A 14,717-nucleotide genomic window follows, 5' to 3' on the forward strand; every position below is an offset into this window, starting at 1 on the left:
TCTCCATGTCCACTTGTTGCTGATGGTTGCGGTAGAGGAGCTGTATATTTTGCACTAACATCTGTAGCATGGTCGGTAGCAGACAGTAGCTACTGACCATGCTACAGCAGTAAGCAGCAGAGGTTATTGGCGAAAATACATCAGCAATGACGCGGGTGACGCGGTGGTGAGCAGGAGAGGTGGGGAGAGGCGGGGCTATGGCATCGTCGTTATTAGGAAATGATCGTATAGGACGTACACACGGAGCCGTTAGGCCCCCCGGAGCGTTTTGTCCGCATATCTACCCACCGTTTGAAGGCTCTGTTTCCGCGGTTCCGTTACGGCCTCGTGTGGACGAACCGTCCATACGATAGAGAAATGTAGCGGATACAACCCGTTGCTTCTCCGTGTAAACGTGGCCTAAGTATACTTTATTTATCGTGGGAAAATTTGGTTTTGTGAAAGTTTTTCCATTTTAGAATAACAAAAAATGATAAAAAAAATGTAATAATAATAATTTTAAAAAGAATTAAATACCAAATAATAAAAAGACATACAATATGAAACGTGTCTAATACAAAATGTTTTGTTTAAAAGTGTCTGTAAAGTCTTAACACACAAATGTCTGTGTGTGTGTGTGTGTATGTGTGTGTGTATGTGTGTGTGTGTGTGTGTGTGTGTGTGTATGTGTATGTGTGTGTGTGTGTGTGTGTGTGTGTGTGTGATTGTGTCTATGTGTGTGTGTACTTGCATTTGGAAGTGGGATNACGTAGTTAATTATGTAGTTATTACCCTATCCCATAATAATCCAATGCAGAGGCAAAAATGTAATATAATACATTATTTTATATATATATTAAATATCTATATATGTATTTTGATATAGTCTTGAAGTTACAACCGGCCCTTTGAGTGCAACCATAATGCTAATGTGGCCCGCGATGAAATTGAATTTGACACCCCTGGTCTAGAGAGTGCAAGGCTTGATTTAAAAAAAACAAAAAAACAAGTCGTAATATCAAATGTAAAAAGTAAAAGTTGAAAGCAGTACAAATCTAGAAGGAGCAACTCCAACCGGCTGCATGGACAGTTGGCACAAGTTTTCTTTGAAGGGCCTTACGTTCTCCCTCATTGCTCTCATCCTGTGAGTTCACTGAAGACACCGTAAACCCAGTGGGACCTAACTGGGACATGCCCACCATAGGAAGCTTTTTCAATGAGAGATAAAAAGGTGAACATCACAGAGAAAGTGTGCAGGAATGTGAGAGAGACACAGCTCTGTAATAATGTTTGTCTGTGGGCCGGTGTCCTGAGAGGAATCTGCGTCCTCCACATATGAGAGCGTTTAACGAGGCTGTAGCCGTGGCGTTTAATAGTTCTGGTGATGATAATTGTGGGCTGCGTGATGGCTTGCTCGTTAAAGCCGCTGCAGTAAGAGTGGATTTCAGGGCTGTAATTGCAGCTTGTTAGGATGATCAGGAGCTGTGGCCCCGCTCAACGCCCATGTGCCTTCACTGTGGCCCTCGGCTCCTGGAGGCCTCTGAAGTACAGCAGCAGCATCCTCTATTAAACAGAACCATGCAGGACATTTTATTCAGCATGATGCTTTGATTTTATTCTGTCATGTGGGCTTCATCAGAGACTTTCTTTCGAGGTTTTCGATGTTTTTAATTCCCAGTGCTTCTCAGATTTATTTGCCCACTTAGCAAATACCTCAATTTCTCTTTAACGGTTTCAAGAGGAGATATTCGTCTAATATGGACGAGGTCTTAGGTCTTAATGTGTGCACATGTACAAATGTGTCTTTGATTTTGTGTATATATATACATATTTGCACACATATTTTTGTATACATTTGTTTTTACATTCGGGATGGTGGGAAACGGTATTTCGATCTCTCTGTCTGTATACACAAACTAGAAGATTGACAATAAAGTTGAATTTGACTTTATTTAATAGTAAGAGCCAATTAAAAGGCACATATTTTATTCACACCGAGGCAAAACATGGTAAGAGACCACATTCTTTGATAGATTGAAATATCCCCATCTCAGCTTTACCCTAGTGTGTCATGTTTAGGACTTTAAGTCAGAGCCAAGGCCTGGTAGAGGAATCTCTGATGTGGCCTCCTTCCCTGCGTGGGGGGGGGTTCGAGTGTATAATTTAATATTTCTGGTGAGCTAAATAGCACTCGAGCTCAATAGCCATCAATATGGCCGCTTGTAAAATGTGTCTGGGACCGGTTGGAGGCAGGCTGGCTTGTTAGGTGCTGGGAGGCAGGTGGTGGAGGGCCAAGGCCAAGGTCCATATGGATCTGATCACAGAACAGTAGTGGCAGCTTATGGGCTTTTACTCCAGCACATGGTGTCTCTGTAGTTCCTTCAGTCGGTAGCTCTGTTTCTCTGCATGTCTGGATGTGTCGCTCTGTGCCTCTGTGTTTAAGAACTTGTTTTTTTTTCTTTTCATTACATTATACTTTTTTATCCTAAGTGACCTTCAATAAGTGCATTCGACAATGAAGAAAGAAACTCAACAAGCAGGACTCCTGTGTGTACGATAGTTTTCAATGAGCTGAACCATTTTTAAGGGGCTCTATTATTTTCATTTTCAGGTTCATATTTGTATTTGTGCCTCTACTGTGACGTGTTTCCATGCTTTAATATTCACAAAGGTTTTTAATTGTAGCACCAAACCAGAGCCCTATCTGCTCTGATTGGTTAGCTGGCCTGCTCTGTTGTGATTGGTCAACCGCTTAGAGATGTTGGAGCGCTAGCCAATAGAAGCATGGATAAGGCCTCTTTAAGTGTTACCGCATTGGCTTCAAATAATCCAAACTTTTCTATGTGCTCCACAAATATATTTTTTAATTAATCTTTTAGTTGTCTTTCTCTTTCTCTCCCCCCTCTTTTCATGAACTCATATCCTTTTAAACTTCATTTTTAATTGCTTCCCCTTTAGCTTTTTAATAAACGAGTATATCCCACTTTCATTTTGTGGATTTTGCTTGTAGTTTTTTGCATACTTGTGTTCAGCAGTACATCTGGAGCTTCAAGGAAAATGATCCAAGAACAAGTAAAGAATGCAATGGACTCGCTTTCCAGACCGCCTGACTTTTAATCACAATGTCATGTTTTCAAATGAGCTAAATGAATCCCTTCTCCCCTCTTTGTCTCCAACCTCAAATATTTACTGTTGGCGTTGTCTGTTGGCGGCGGGTGAGGGAGGGAGAGGTGGGGTGGGTGGAGGAGCACACACCACTCTGCAGTGTGCCTGGGCCAGAGAGCAGAATGTGGGCCCCGCTCCACCCTGAGGGCCCGAGTGTGTAGCCGCGCTGCTTAATTGAGATCTCAACGTGACATTGAGCGCTTGTAAATTACAATGTGCGGGCCAGACAAGCTAGAGAGGCCTTCATCTCAGCAGCAGCCCAAAAACATATGGTGTGTGTGGGTGTGTGTGTGTGAGCGTGTGTGTGCCATCCTGCTAGTCTTGCATGCAGTTAGATAGTTTTACTTTTGGGAATACTCTTTTGGAATGTCTCTCTATTTTACTGATATGGGTATAACAAGTTACTTTACCAGCAAGTTATTTGCATACAAGCTCTTGTCCTCCTTCCTAAACTACCAATTAACTATTTTTAGTAAACCTTGCTCACGCCATAACAAACATATAACCCAGGGGTGTCAAACTCACGGCCCGGGGGCGGAATCCGGCCCGCGACTTCATTTTATGTGGCCCTGCAAGAGCTTGCAAAGAATATAATACGTTTATTATACGGTTACATGCCACTTTACAGAAGCAGGTTGCCCATAAACTACATGTCCCACAATGCATCTCGTTTTGTGACATGTGCACTGAAGAGACTTGCAATGATTTGCCCTAGACTTCTGCTTTCAGACGTAGTTAATTACTAAGTTATTATCCTATCCGATAATAATCCAATTCAGAGGCAATCATGTAATATAATACATTATTTTATATATATATATATTATATATTTATATGTATATTTATATAGTTACAACCGGCCCTTTGAGTGCAACCATAATGCTAATGTGGCCCGCGATGAAATTGAGTTTGACACCCCAACCCACTTATTTTTAAAAAGGCCTGATTATGCTTTTTTGGAGTCTTCCGTTCCCTGTAGTGTGTTAAAGGTTTGTGTGCATGTAAATGGTCTGCAAAAGCTACAATTCTGACATCACAATGTCATACTTGCGGTTCTATTGGCTAGCGCTCCAAAACATTGTATGTGATAGGCTAAGGGGCGGGACATCTCTAAGCGGTTGACCAATCACAACAGAGCCGGTCAGCTAACCAATCAGAGCAGAATGTCAATAACAGGCAGATAGAGAATAATTACTAAAGTTTTAAAGTTAACTGTAACGCGGTGTGACATGTACATGCAATTTGGCACACATTCACAATCACATTTTCACACACTAACCATGAAAGTTATACACACAGAAAAAGACACACATGCATGTATACAGACTTGTCAGTCATGCAGTGTGTGTTTATATTTAGAAGTTGTAATGAGTGTGATGTCATTTCTCCACACTCCTGAGAACAATCTGGCAATCTGGATCCTGTCAATCACTCTGTGCCTGCAGGCGTTAGCACACTGGTGTGTGTGTGTGTGTGTGTGTGTGTGTTTAAAGGTTCTGATGAGCAACTCTTTAACAAAGACCCAACATATGAGCCGCACATGGTGCCCTACTTGAGGAATGGGCTTCATCATTCTCACCTCATCACCGTAGCGACTGCACACGCCTTAACACACACCCACACGCACCCACTCTGGAACACACACCCTCACACGTCCACGCTTACAGCTCCACAAATGCACAAGTCTACCCTGTCTTTCATATGCACAGCTGCCACACACTCACAACACACACATTCACTCACCCACAAACACCCGCAGCGCCCCATTTCCCCCCGCAGCCACCCCTGGAAAGGATGACATTTGTTTACTTTTTACATTTTTCCCATGGTTTAGCAGACAGGAAGTGTGTAAAGGAGTCTTGATGGAAGCTAATGACACTGACCCACAGTGTGTGTTAACATGGTGTGATTTTCCTCTTTGTCCCAGGATTATTAAAGAGGCCCTATTACGATTTTTTTTTAGTGTGTTATATAGGTTTGTGCATGTTAATGGTCCACACAGGCTATAAGGCTGTGTTCTCTCCCACATGCTCCCCGCCCCCGCCCTGAAACTCCTCTATTGGAATTTACTCTCGGAACATAGTGACATCACTATGTAACACCCGCCATTCTATTGGCTAGAGCTCCTACACATTGTAAGTGATAGGCTAAGTGGCGGGACATCTCTAAGCGGTTGACTTAGCCGGCCAGCTAACCAATCAGAGCAGACTGGGCTCTGGTTTCAGACAGAGGGTGAAAAGAGGTGCTGCAGCACAGGCAGTATGAGACAAATGAAGAGCTGTTTGAACATTAAAGCATGGAGACATGTCCCAGTAGAGACACACAATATGAACCTGAAAACGTGCATAGTATGTCCTCTTGCAGTAACCCAATGGAGTAGGGAAAGAAGGAATCTGAGACGCTATTCATTTTGTTGGCAACTTTGCACGTGAGCATCTGTTGCTTGAAGTGCGTTTAGTGCAACCCATGCTAATTAGCATAATATAACAGTAATTACTCGTGACTTTCCTAGAAGTCGCTCAGCAGAGCTCGGGGCAGGACGGAAAGGGTAAGACTGTTGGAGAGGCGGGAGACTACAAAGTGACCAGCCAAGCGACCGCCACCGTGTCTACGTCCTTGCTCTTTTTGTCAAGTTCATGTGAATGTATTAATGAAATGCAAAAGAGGAAGGAGGGGGCATCCATATAAACGGCTAATTAAAATAATGAGGAAGGAAAAAGCATGTAGTGCAGTGTCACTATTGATTAATTCATTCATAAAGAACGGCCGGGCACAGCGGGCGTAGCCCCCTGACACCCCCCCTCCATCCACCATGTGCCTTGTTTAAAGAAAAGAAGGCGGACACAGGTACGCTGTCAATACAGGGCTTCACACACCAGCTGTACCAAAGGATGGATACTGGACTTACAATGGCAAAGATTCCCACATGATATGAGACTGAAGCAGGTGTGCACAAGTAATCAATATTTAATCAAAATCTCAATTTGGGTGTGATATTGAAATTGCAGGAGGGAGAATAATAAATAAATTTGAAAAGTATTGTGGAGTTGCAGAGATGTCCCCGACTACAGTCATATTTTACAGAATCAACAAAACATATTTACGGAAGAGGATTAAGGCCGCATTTTATTATTTCTGAGATTTAAGTCACATTTCTGATTTTAATCTCAAAACTAAAAGAAAATCACTATCGATCAGATCTCAAATTTTGTTTTGCATGTGGCCTTAACCCATTACCATACATATGTGTTTGGTAAACATCCTCTTAACAAAGTCACACCATAATCATTTGAACATATTTTTAGTGATGAATGACATTAATGATGTAAATAAAACCAGTACCTTCAACCTCGTGAATCGGGGGGGGGGGGCTGGGTTCATTTTTCCAAATCGTTCAGCCTTAGACTGAAGTTATATTTAAAGGAGCACCTATTCAGCATCTCTTTTGTTCCACAAACCTTAAAATAGAATCTCACATGTAGTTTTCATGAAAAAGAGGCATTTTCAAAGCTACATTCTTGAGATGAATAATTTCCAAGGCGTTTGCATTTAGTTTTTTACAGTTTTCACACGTGTCTATGTATGCAGTGTGACCTACAGTTATTTAACATTGAAGCATTTCCATTAGCACCCTCCTCTAAGGGTGACTTTGAACGTCCGTTTGAGTGTTTCTTATCAGGTCATTTGTATGTATCCTCGGTCTTTGAGACAGATTAGATTGTGATTGCTCCCCGCGTCACGTCCCCACTCTGAACAATGTCCTGCATTACTTCCTTGTTTGGTTCTCAAACATGTGAACAGCGCTCATGTTTTCTGCCCATATCAGTTGCTCTTATTTAAAGCCTTTTCTCATGCTTCTCCAGTGACAGGAAATGACATTTTGAGACATGCATGATGTCTTTTCAAAAACTCCTGCAAAGAAGGAGCAAACAGGTGTGTCGTCAGAATTGATTTTCAAACTCTGACTCATACGGTCTACTTTTTGAGGTCTTCTGTGAACCTCTGAAATATATATTTCCATTTCCTCCCCTCCACGTCTCGCTCGCTGGATCTTTCTTTCTTTGTGTGTGTGTGTGTGTGTGTGTGTGTGTGTGTGTGTGTGTGTGTGTGTGTGTGTGTGTGTGTGTGTGTGTGCGTGCGTGCGTGCGTGCGTGCGTGCGTGTGCATTGTGATGAAGGACATAGTGCCTGGCTCGGTGTTAAATCGTGGCTGAGACGTAGCGAGCATATTAAATTCTGCTTTACAGTGTTTGTGCTCAGTAAATATGGGCCATGTTTGTGCGGTTTGGTTCTGAACTGCTTTTAAAAAATATGACGCCATAATATTTGATATTCGCTTGATGCTAAAACTTTGTTTGTTTATATAAACTATGAAGTAGAAGAGGAAAAATCTTATAAACACTCTTTCCGAACAATATATCCAGAGGCTATTAACTTCCAGTTATCTTGATAATTTGGAAAATATATATTTTTTATCATTCTTTCGAGGGTACAATTATTCCAACCGGTTGATTCAGGGTTACATTTCCATTGTCGTTAAGCTCTGCAACCGTCTGCTGGCAGTGGGCAGAAGTCATGGGAAGTGCTGAGTGTATGAGGAGACAATTGTAAAATCCATAAATCTGACGCAGCCTGGATAAAGTGGAAATGCATTTCCCACACGCAATAAAGGCGAAAGCGAGAGTGGGAAACCCAGCTGTAACCTGTTAGGATCATTTTGTTAATTAAATGTTTCTATAAAACAAAAAGCAGATTATGTTTCCTCAGTCATTTAAAAAGCTAAAGCAGAAACACTCACACTCATTTCTCTCTCTCTCTCCCCTCTGCCATCCCTTTCTCCTTGATGAGTACATGGTGTGTTTGGTTTTATATGAAGACTTTTCCACTTTGCAATAAACCCAATGACACCATGCAGATAAACAGACACAAGTGAGAGTTCTCATTTATTAGAGAAAGAGCCCCGGTGGTTTTGATTAAGTTATTGTACAGCTTCAAGAGCTCCACGCTGACAGACAGCAGATACGCGAATAGACAGAATGACAGGAAAGACATGTTCACTACAAATAAACAAGATACATATATAGACAGACCAAACCAGTTGCTCGTGGAGGACGTTTTTGGATTATCTTTGCATGTAATGTAAACCATCTAATTCGGTCATGTATAGATGTATACACTACAAAGTGCATGGTGAGCTGTCTGGTCTCCGAGATGCCACAATGACAGTCTTGTTTTATTGGTTTTCTTTGAGGACATTCACATTGGGACTGGCTCCCCGTCAGTGTTTTGGGTTACATGGAGTTCTTCTTGGCACCCAAAAGAGAGGTTGGACCTGACTCACATTATGCTCTCCGCTGGCGTGCCAGGAAGGGTTACAACGCGGGCAGTTTTTGGCTTGGCACAGCGCAGCTTGGCTTGGCACCGCTCGGATTGGCGTTTCCATCAATACTGCATTTTAATGAATGGCAGCTACATGCTCATCAGTGGCTGCAGTGATGATGAAGTTTGAGCACATGAAATAGGAACAGAAAATAGTTTGATACTGTTTCAGAGACGAAAGAATTTTCATGCACGAATCTATTTGGTTTGTTGAAGGTGGATCCCTTCAACCCAGTGAACTGTACAGCAGCTGCCGTGACCTTATTCAGTTTGTGACAACGGACGCTCTCTCCCCACAATGACTGAAGTATTCAGTGTCTCATGTTTTCTCCTTCTCACACTGTCCTTCAGAGCTTCCCTCCATTGTATCCGGCCCATCCTCTCATCCTCCCACTGTGTTTGTGTGAAGAAGCTTGTTTCCCCGCTGGGCCAGGGTGTAGGGATGCCAGGCTGAAAGGCCCCAGGGGAGAACACTTTTTGAACCCCTCTTGTCCTCCTGGTTTGATGCAGTGCATCTCTCTCTTGTTGGGTGTCTTTGTCAGGCACTCCAGGAGGGCCATTACTTCAGACCCTTCCAACGACAATGTTTGAGCCTCCCACCCTCCTTAAAATCCTTCCATTCTCTGAGTGCTGCTATCCTGTCCTCCTGGGTACAAAAAAACAGGGGTGCTGAGTGTCTTCTGTTTGTGATCAGAGACAACTGGCATGCCCTCTTATGTTCAGCCGTATCCAACAGAATCCCTATGGAGTGTGATGGTCTAGTACTTAAAGTGAGACAGACAGTGAACAACGATAACATTAAGTATCCTATTCAAAGATATCATGAAGTTGCTAGTTTGGGAGATCTCGTCGCATCAGAAGAAAAGTTCTCCAAGGCTTCCATTCTGTTCTGACAAACTTGGTAATCTAGCATTTCTTTTTACAATATATTTCATCTCACTTTAATCCAAAGCGATTTACAAAATGTGCATTCAACCCAGAAGAATCAAACTCAATAGAGGGCTGCAGTGTTGACGAGGTATTTGATGCACACACAAGTTAGCATCTCTTAGCTTAAAGTAAAAACAGTTGCCTTCAAGACAAGGGAACCTAAAGTGGTCAAATGAAGGGCGGGCACACTGAACTGGGAAGTGAGGATGATGATGATGAAGGAAAACATTGGTCTCCCAGATGTCACCTTTCCACCCGATCCTTAAGAACTGTGATTTGTCGGTGTGTGTGTTGATAAATGTGTGTTTGTGGTGAGTGTGTGTTCGAAATGAGGCCTTGTTTAATGCAGCCTCATGGCTACAGAAGCTGTGTGTGTGTGTGTGTGTGTGTGTGTGTGTGTGTGTGTGTGTGTGTGTGTGTGTGTGTGTGTGTGTGTGTGTGTGTGTGTGTGTGTGTGTGTGTGTGTGTTTCAGAGGGACCGTGCAGGCTTGAGAAGCGGGGTGCCGTGAGGGGCTCCTCTCCGAGTATTTACTGAAGGGATCTCAATGTTTGGATTGGTGATTTAGGATGTTCACCGGGTCAGAGGGCACAATTATACACAGAGGCCGGGGTCAGCTATGGATTGCCTTTCTGCCAGGTCTTCTCAGTTTACCCACGACGCCAGACCCCCACCCCATCCTCTGATTCACACCCATCAGAGACAGAGAGGGCCATTGACCATCCCGATAATGTGATAATCACAAAATTGTACATTTATTTAAGAAATGTACCCACAATTAGATTTAGGGTTAAAGTTGGGGTTAGACAGTCCTTTTTATAACCAACCCGAAAATTAAAATTTGTTTTGTGTATATGTAGTATTAGTTACCTGATAAATGTAGCTGTCGTCTAAAGACAAGGTTTGTGATGAAGGCCATACAATAGGACAGTATAATGAAGGTGTTCCACTGGTCATTATTATGGATGTATAATAGATAACTGGATACAGTGTTGGTTGGTGTAGCATGAAGCCCAAATGGCCTCACTCTGGAGAACTAAAGTACCCGGATTTGGCTTTTAGCGCATTGCTCATCTTTTAAGATCTATTGATTAAGATAGGGCTATTCAAGTGCTGAGGTAGTTAGTTAGCCCCAATTTCCCAATGTAAGTCAATGGGAAAACATATTGTTGGGCCCAATTCCAGCACGTGACTGACAGGAAGTTGTAGTACCATTGTGCCACTGAGAATTTGCTTCAACAGGTGGCGCTCTACAGTACTTGGGGACTTGGTGATAATCCTTTAACACATCACCCACCATATCTTTATCAACATCTGGTGGATTTACATTTGTAAATAGTTTTGGAGGACAGTACTACCTCTAGTATGACAAAGGAACCAAATTGCTGTCCCTTGTAAGTCAAATTGTTACACATTATGGGTTTTCCCCTACTGATGACGCTTCTTCGTGGACATCTCTCCTTATTTTTATTGTATTAAATGAAAGCATGGACACAGTTAAACTTAATTTTCATTTCTTGAATTTAATGTACTCTTCGCACGCAATGTTAGTCGTTACATTGTATCACCACAGCAAAGACCTGAAGCAAAATGATACCACCCGCCTTCATTTCAGGGGCTCTTTTCCATGGCATTCCTCAGGAATTGTGGGTCTTCCCCTGCGTGACCACTGACAGGCCTTTACGGTAAAGCGCTGGAGAAGCTGAAAGGACGAGTGTGTGCGAGAACACCCTGACTCCCCTGCCCTTCTCTTGTGAATACATTAATTCATTTACCACTTCGAGGTCGCCAAACCCAAATATTTGCCTCTGCGCATATTTAATATTTATGATGACGAAAGCAAACATTGCCCGGCGGATTGAGTGACACGGAGAGGTCAAGCTCTGGGCTTGGCTGGAGGGGGCAAGAGGGAATGTTATTAGTGTGTGTGGGGTGAGGTAGGGGGGGTGAATGTGTGTGTGTGTGTGCTCTCCTGAGAGAGCCAGTCCACATCTTAGGAGCGGTGCACACAGCTCTGTTTGCACTGAAACACACTTGCAAATATGACACGGTTCAGCAAACAATTTGCATGAATATTTGTATTATGGATTCATGAGCTTAAATCTCAACTTGTCTTCTAAGAAGGCAGCTGTGTTGATGAAAGGGTGTTAAAGTGTGTGTGTGTGTGTGTGTGTGTGTGTGTGTGTGTGTGTGTGTGTGTGTGTGTGTGTGTGTGTGTGTGTGTGTGTGTGTGTGTGTGTGTGTGTGTGTGTGTTTAGACGAAGGGGGAGTGTGCTGGCCTGGTTATGTGCCGTTACCTTTAGTACGGGTACATATTAGCGTGCATCATCGTACATGTACGTGCTGTGCAAGTGTATGTGCTTCAATGAGGTGATCCATTAGAGGGGACAGTTTTATGAGCTGGTCTCAGATCTGGATCAGCTCAGATGAGATCCTGTTTCCTTTGGACTGATCTCTCTCACCGCTGATTCCGGCTCAAGAGCTGCATGACTAAATGGTGCATACCTAATCTCTTTTGAACTGCAAACCAAAAGAAGCAGCCTTAAATTGTAATATCAAGTTTGCTGACAAGCTCTACTTTCAGATTGAGTTTCATGTAGCTTTTGTAAATGTATATCCCTTTGCTTTGGAGAGTTGAGAAAGACGGTAAGAAATAAAAGACTTCAGGTGGCTCTCACACGTTTGAGGAATGAAAATGAGCACATTCGTATGTGTAAAAGTATGTCATGTTAAATTGAAATTGACACACAGAGTTTGTTGACATCTACATCCCACCCACCTTCCAAGCAACCTCACCATGACCTCAGAGAGACTGAGAAAGTAGAGGAAACAAACTCAGGAGATCTCTTCTACACACAGATCACCTCTTCACCTCCCTGCCCCTATCTCCCCTGCCTTTTATCCTTTCTTTCATACGAGCTATCTTTCTTTTCGCCCTTCCTCCTTTCACCTCCGATAAGTTATTGTGCAATTTTGTGGAATGTACACAGGCCGAGTATCTCGATGAAGTGTCATTGTTCTGTTTGTTGAAAGGCGCTCCGCTCTCTTTCTTCTTCTCATTCGGATATGACCGAGGGAAGAAAAGGCCCTAATGGCGGAGTGATAAAGAGTCTTTCGGTGAAAGGGACACAAAAAATGAGGATTGAATGGGAGAAAATCCTGAGACAATATTTAACAGTGATTCACTTAGAGCAGGGGTGTTAAACTCAAATACACAGACAGCCAACATTTAAAAAACGGTACTAGTCCAGGGCCGGACTGGTTCAATGTTTATTGCAAAACGTGAAATGAACTTATTGCACATACATGTATTAAACCAGGAACTAACAAAGCTTCAATGATTGCCTATAAAAACAACATTAAACGTTAAATAATCAGTTGCATTCATTTCTTATGGCTCTATCTGCAGCTTTTCCAGTCATTTCTTATGATTACATTTTTCCACAGGCCAACAACAGCTTCATCAAAACTATTTCCCTCAAAGAACAAACCAAACATGCCCTGTTGTCTCAAGAAAGAAAGTGCAGAAGGAAACATCCTTCTGCATGCTAGTTCAAGCAGAGACTTGGCATCTCATCTCGGGTGCAAGTTCATCAATGTTTGGGCTCAGGCTCTGAGCTGAGGAAACAGGATTGAGTGAAGGTGTGCGAGAAATATACCGGCGGGCCAGATCTAATAGTAATTAGAAATTATCCTGCGGGCCGAAATTAAATCCACAAAGGGCCTGATTTGGCCCCCGGGCCTTGAGTTTGACACATGTGACCTAGAGTGTACACCACTAAGAAGAAATATGGACTTTTTGACCTATTCAAGTGGAGAGCAGATTTGAATGTTTGAAAAATTAGGTGTGGTTGTACCTTTGTGCATGGGAGAAAGAGCTAGAGTTCATTCATTGTTTTCAATTAGGTAATTCAGGGATAATTCAATCACACTTACCTCTCTTGTACAATTTGAATGCAAATGTAAAAGAAGACGAAAAAAGACAGGAACAACAGCACGCCTTCCACACGCCACTGACAGCAAGTTATTCACAAGAAGAACAAAAATCATTCCAACCGGCCAATTAGAGTCTTTCTGCAGCTGCTGTGACAACCCTGGGGACCAATAGCAAAGAGTAATGGAGAAAGAGACAGCGAAAGACAAAGTCCAGCCGGGTCTACGAGGACTCATCCTACTAAAGCCACGTTAATGCTGTTGAAGATGGATGAATTCCATAGATGAATGGATGGATGGGTGGAAGGATGCATAACTTGTCAAATCAACTGCTTGCTTATTTGTATACGCTGATTAAATAGATGAATGAATATTACATGAATTTATATTAACAAGCAGATGACAAGAAAACATTCAAATGACTAATAATGTTCGAATTAAAACAAAACGGTACCACTAAGAAAAGTATCTGTTACATTGTTGATATCAAAGTGCTATAATTTGCTCATGTTCACCATATACAAAAACAAATGCTATTGGTGGATCAATTTACAAGAAATATAAAAAATCAAGAGGCCTACGCTTGATCCCTGGGGAACTCCACATTGTATTGTTATATAGCCAGAGGAAACATGTATCAATACCCTCATGTTTCTCATATGGAGGTCATTTTAAAACCACAGAGAAACTCCAAAGAGAAGGTTTTTGCAATAAGATATCATAAATACAAGTTCCCTCTTGGTGTTAATATTGTTATTCTTTAGCAATTCAACATACTGGTTATAACACCAGACTGCCACTTCTGGTGGGAACAGAAGATGCTTGCTGTACCCCAAAGTACATTTTGAAGGCATTAAACCCCATGGTGCTTCACGGGACAAATGCTGATGAAATGCATGTCTTTGGACGTGTCTAGTGGGCAATTGTAGAAAGACAAGTGGAGTTACTTTGTGTAAATTAGTAGAATAAAGTAATTGTTGTGAAAAGGGATAAGGTCAAGGCCATGTTCATGGTAGTGGGCTGAAAGCAAGAGTCTGTGTGGGAATGATCTCACTGGGGCAGCTGGCAGCACTCCCTCTCTTCTTTTGTCAACTCCAACCATTTGATGCCATTGAAACCGAGCAAGGCAGAGAGATTGAGAGAGCAAAGGCGAGTGCTAGTGTGAAGGTGCAGAGCAGCGTGATGCAATGTGAGATAGCAGCTGAGTTAGCGCTCTCTGTGTGGAAGTGTGAGTGTGTGGACTAAATTCCCTCTAAACGCGCCAATCCCCCTATTGTAGCGCTCTCCATTATTAGCTCTCACTCATCCCTCACCCTCCTCCTCCTCATCATCAT

General features: G+C 42.5%; 1 long non-coding RNA gene across 1 annotated transcript; it reads left to right on the forward strand.

Moving 5' to 3' along the window:
* Positions 1-203: 203 nt before the first annotated feature.
* LOC104952758 (uncharacterized) lies at positions 204-11,831 on the forward strand. Its single transcript, XR_799137.1, has 3 exons — positions 204-289; positions 2,859-2,860; positions 11,821-11,831. It is a non-coding gene; the product is annotated as an uncharacterized lncRNA (long non-coding RNA).
* Positions 11,832-14,717: the final 2,886 nt, after the last annotated feature.

The sequence above is a fragment of the Notothenia coriiceps genome, unplaced genomic scaffold (assembly GCF_000735185.1).
Source record: "Notothenia coriiceps isolate Sejong01 unplaced genomic scaffold, NC01 NC01_scaffold00020477, whole genome shotgun sequence".
Classification (NCBI taxonomy): Eukaryota; Metazoa; Chordata; class Actinopteri; order Perciformes; family Nototheniidae; genus Notothenia; species Notothenia coriiceps.